Genomic DNA, 5,804 nt, shown 5'->3' with positions numbered 1-5,804 from the left:
ATTTTATTGAATATTAATACCAGCCAAGATCATACACATATATAAATATTAAATCACATACAAATAGATTAGGGATTATCTCTTGTAGCCTATCAAGTGTCCTTGAGTCTTTTTGTATAAATCAACGATCTTTCTATCCAGTATTCTGAGATCTCACACCCTGAACTTCTAGAACAATCCTCAAACACACAAGGACGCGTGCTAGCACGTAGGATTCAAAAGGTTGATTTTATGTGGCTCCCTAGATGTACTCAACACATAAGATCTAAAGACTTTTGATAGAGAGAAGGTTTAGAGAAAACTATCGCTTTAGAGATAGAGTCTATCTTTCTATTTTTCAAAATAATAATTGTAATGTCCCAAATTCCCTAATATGGCTTAGTGCCTGTATTAGGGGGGCCAGGATGGCCATAATTGATTTAATATGTGATTATATGCATGATTATGTGAGTTATATTATTATATGATCATAATTGCATGCATGTGGGCCCACTTCTTATAAGAAGGGCAATTTCGTAATTTTGGCCCGTTGAAGGCATATTTGTATATTTATGTGCATGTATGTGATATATGGGTGAGACCACATTGTTATGTGGATATGTTTGAGCTATTCGACATGAGATGATCCTAGGAAGCAATAGGGCTGTGCAGAAATTTTTACAACCCGCCCAACCCGAATAATCCGCCCAAACCAACCCGAAAAAACTGCCAAAAAACGCAACCCGAATAAACCGACCAAAATTTAAACCGCCCAATTGTTTCATTGGGCGGGTTGAAAATATAACCCAACCCGCCCAATATAACCCAACCCGCCCAATTAAGCATTATATATATATAAATTAATTAAGTTTTGTTTTATTTTTTTACTATAAATTTAAAATATTGTTTTAAGTTAAAAAAGATAAACTTCACACTATTAGTATTAATATTTAAAAGAAAAAAAATAAAAAAATAAAAAAAATAAATAAAAAATTTGTTTGGGCGGGTTGACCCGCCCAACCCGACCCTCGCCCAACCTGCCCCAAAAAATCCCATTTCGGTTTGGGCGGGTTAACCCGACCAACCCGCCCAAATTATTGGACGGTTTAAAAAAAAAAAATTTCTTAATTGGGCAAGTTACGGGTCATTTTTGCTAACTCGATTATGACATTGGACGGGTAAAAATGCCTTGTAACCCGACCAACCTGCCCAATGCTCACCCCTAGGAAGCAAGTTATCGGTTTGGTCATAGCGGGGTTAATTACAGGGCTTGGGGTGAGCCTAGGGGTAATTTGATGCTTAGTACATTACCAGGAATGAGCAGGTAATGGGATATGATTTATAATTATTTGGGATATTTAGGAGTAATGGGAATTGGAGGATGTTAATTATGATTAACGGGATAGGTAGGAGATGACAATTTTGCCCTTGCTTAGCTTTAAAGGTTTTAAATGGCCCTAAGGGCAATTTGGTCATTTAGACCATTAGATAAGTTCAACTAAGGGAAGGCTGTGGAGTGAAATAGGCAGCAAAACAGAGTTTTCCTTTCTTCTATCTCTCGATTACTTCTCTATCTTTCTCTCGTTTGATTGTTGAAGCTAGGCTAAGGAATTGAAACTTGAGGATTAAGGCTTGAGAGTTTAGGATCGTGATCAACAACTGAAAGGGGTTCAATTCATATTTGAGGTAAGGTTTTGTCACGACCCGAATTTGCTAATCGGGCTTAGGGCCTTGATTAGTGTGCCTGGAGGGCTATAAATGGATTAATATGCTAGTACGTGGATTTATGTGTATATATGATAATGATGCATGTTTAGTTGAGTTAAATGTGCATGTGGGCCCCGTCTAGATATTAGGGGCATAAATGTGATAACTGTTATATATATGTAATATGTATGTGCAGCACGATCCGAGACAGTCCTGGGGAGTGGTTAGCCAGAGAGTCACAACGGGGTTGAGATTTCGACTCGGGGCGAGTCGAGGGGTAATTTGGGTACTAGGTGTGTTATGGGATTATCGGAACATGAATATAAATATTTAGAGATATATTTGAGGATAGAGTGTCTAGGCGGGAATATTGGGGAAATTTACCATTTTGCCCTCGGGGACGTTTTGGTACCCCGAGCCTTGAGGTAACCACATAGACTTAAGCTGAATAAAACAAAAAGGAAGAATTAATTAGAAGCTTTGGGAATCGACTTACACCTTTCTTCTGAACTAAGGATAGCTTCTCACCATTCCTATCTTTCTCTCCTTCATTTTCTAAGAAACAACTCAAGGAAATTCTGGTGTAAGCTAGCTTAAGCAAGGAATTGGGCTGAGAAAACTTAGGAGCTTGAAGCTTGGGGATTGAGGATCAAACTCAGAGACTAAGCTCTGCAAGGTAAGCTCTATTTACTAAGGTTTTGTCTAGAATTTCTGCTAGTTATTGGGGATTGCATGTTAGTTAAGCTTGATCTATTTTTGAGTACTCCAGCTGAGTTTTGGAGCAAGTTTTTAAAGGGTTTTTGTGCTGTTATTGAGCTGAAAGGATTGAGTTGGTTATCTAGGATTGTCAGCTAAGCTTTGGGTGAATTGGCTGTAGAAAGATGGTGAGAAAATCTGGGTTCGGAGGTAAGGGTCGCGGCCCGTGTGCGCCCGTGGCCATGTGTGGCCATGTGTGGCCAAAAGGTTCATGCGCGCCGTGGCGCTTGGTGTGCGCGCCACGGCCCGTGTGGGTGTCAATGGGAAGCTAGCCTCTGTTTTGAGGCTAGCCGTGGCGCTTGTGGGTAGGGTTGCGACTCTTAGTGCCAATTTGTGTTTTTAAGGGAGTTTAAGCTTGGGAACTCAGTGGTTAAGGCTCGGGATGGATTTTATCTCCCGGATTGATAGAATTCAAGGTCCCGGAGGTTAGGATTATGGCTTAAAGTTATTTATTGGATTAGAACTTGATGGATGGATATTTTTAATATGTTGTGACTAGGGTTTCGGTGAGGCTCAAGTTAGAGGACTGTGCTCGGGACATCGGTGCTCGGAGAGCTCGGGACTCAGGTAAGAAAACCCTTGTTCCCATAGAGCTTGTATGCAGGGCTGAGCCCAATGTGTTTGAATAGAACTGGTATGCAGGTCTGAGCCCAATGTGTTTGAACTACGGGGCGTAGCCTTTTAACTGAATATGTTAGAATTTTGTACTTGCTTGTTATGCTATGTATGCTATTATGTGAATGATCGGCAAGAGTCGGGAACGGTGTAGGCCGAGAATGGCGAAAGGCCGGGAACGGCATTGGGCACGTTGAGTGCAAGGCCGAGAACGGCAAAGGGCCGGGAGCAGCGTTGAGCACGTGGAGTGCAAGTTGCCAGGGCGAGTCCCTAGAAGGATACCTGGGATATCCTCACGGTGTGGTCCGCGAACCCAGGGCTTGGTAAACGCCTGGGACGGCTAGGCCGTATGTGTGTTTAGCCCATTGGTGGCATGTGTATATGCTTGATATATGTGTTGCATATGTTATCTGTTTGTGGGTTTTCTTGCTGGGCTTCAGCTCACAGATGCTCTGTGGTGCAGGTAAGGGTAAAGATAAGGTCAGCCAACCCTGAGTATAGCTGGTGTGAGGCGACGTGTACATGTTTGGCCAGCCTGGTTGCCACAACCAGAGGATTTTGGGAGATGCCTGTAAATAAACTTAGATTTTTTCGTTTAGTCAACTTGGTTAAATTTTTATGTTGTAAATATTTCTAAATTGTATTTTGGGATCCCAGGTGTCAAACTTTTATGATTTGCAATGCTATGGTGTTATTTCTAAAGTTTTTCCTCTATTTATGGCTTAATTACACTATTTGACCTAAAACCTCGATTAGCGAGTTGAAAGCACGCTTTTAAACTCACTTAGTAACGACTCTAAGGAAGTAGGGTGTTGCAGGTTTTCTGCTGGAAATTTCAAGGCTTTACCCTGTTTTCAAGGTGGTTTGTAAGTTGAGAGTTTGATTGTGTAATTGGGCATTTGATGGTGTTTTAGGTGTTGAGAGGCTTAGGTTTTATAGCTAGATTGGTAACAATGTGATTTCGATGTTTGGTTTTAATATTGGGATTGTTTGGTTGAAGATTTGGCTGAGTTACAATTGAAGAAAATGCAGGGGAGCTGGGTTCACAGGGTCAAGTCGCGACCGAGTTCATGGAAGTCGCGACTTGAATGAACTCCAAAGCTTCCCCTGGGCTTTGTCTAGCAGGCGCGCCGCGACCCTTAGGGGCAAGTCGCGGCCCGCCATTGGCACCCAGACATGGGGCTCTCTGTCTTGGGGGCACGTCGTGGCCCGCCATTGGCACCCAGACATAGGGCTCTCTGTCTTGGGGGCGCGTTGCGACCCTTGGGGGGTAGGTTGCTGCCCGCCTGTCCTCTTTGTGCCAGGTTGGGTTTTAGTCAGTTTTGAGCGCGGGTTGTCTCAAGGCTCGGGATAGAATTTACTAAATGTTTTAGCAGGATTCGAGGTCCCGGGAGCTGGGTTTCAGTCCATGAACCTTTTATTACTCATTTTATTGATGATATTTCATATTTGGTTATGATTAGGTGACAGCTAAGGGCTTAAGGAAAGGATCATTCTCAAGGGTCGTTCTTTATTTATTTTACGCTCAAGTTTGAGGCAAGAAAACTGCACCCAGTATGTGACATACATGATTATTGATGAGGCATGTTGAGTGCTCTATTTATGGACATTGGTTGCATTGTAAATGCCTGGAAGCATTGCTTACTTGTGAATGGCACTGACTTATTAGTCAGAAACGAAAATGGTGTTTAGTACTAGTCATGAAGCTCTGACTTATCAATCATGATCGGCAATAGCAATGAGCACTGGTCGTATGGAATTGACTTATGAGTTAAGAGCCGCATTAGCATTTTTAACGCAGGCTGAAATGATTAGGTCTAATCAACATAAGCATTAAATGCTTGACCGACCTATTGGTCGAAGAAAACTAAAGCGCTTGACTAGTCTATGACTAGTTAATTAGAGTCAGGGCCAAAAAGGTTTAGGTGACTTGATAGTCACATGGCTTGGGGTGCAAGACCCCAGATTGAGTCATTAGTCACCTATTCAGGGCGCAGGACACCAGAATTGACTTGATAGTCATCATCTGATTAGGGCTGAAGCCCCAGAATGATTTCATGATCATTTATTTATATTGTATACATATAGTAATAAGTTTTCTTGTTGAGCCTTGGCTCACGGGTGCTATGTGGTGCAAGTAAAGGGAAAGAAAAGATTACCCAACCTTGAGTGGAGAGCTTAGGTGGCGACGTGTACATATGCAGCCGCTTGACCACCACGACCAAGGTGTTTCTCAGGGGAACTAGGGTTCAACCCTATTTTTGCCGCTTAGGTCGGCGGATTGTAACTTTTGAACTTTAATGACCATTTTGGATTGTAAACCACTTTGTAAACACTTTTATGGGATCCCATGTACAATTTAATGTTTTAAATAAAATATATCAATTCCTTTTGACCGAGATTTTCACCCTGGCCCATTAATAACACTTAGATGCATGTTTATGACCTAATGATTCATTTAGCGAGTTAAGCATTATTTAAAGTACACAGTGTGACGGTCTTGGCTAACCAAGGCGTTACAACTTGGTATCAGAGTGTGCCAAGGTTTAGGGTTCTTGTAGACTGGCTGGGCATGTACACTCACCACTGAAGACAAGCTCGACTCATGGTTCGGTAACTATTTATGTGGTTATGTGTGTAACTGCTTAAATAGAATATAAATGCTTTATCTGCCTGCATAAGATACACTAATAGGGCTGGCCCTTGGCTGCTGCATGATGAGTAAGAACGTGCTTATTAGCACTGAT

The sequence above is a fragment of the Humulus lupulus genome, chromosome 3 (genome assembly GCF_963169125.1).
Source record: "Humulus lupulus chromosome 3, drHumLupu1.1, whole genome shotgun sequence".
Taxonomy (NCBI): domain Eukaryota; kingdom Viridiplantae; phylum Streptophyta; class Magnoliopsida; order Rosales; family Cannabaceae; genus Humulus; species Humulus lupulus.
This window is presented reverse-complemented; position numbering follows the sequence as displayed.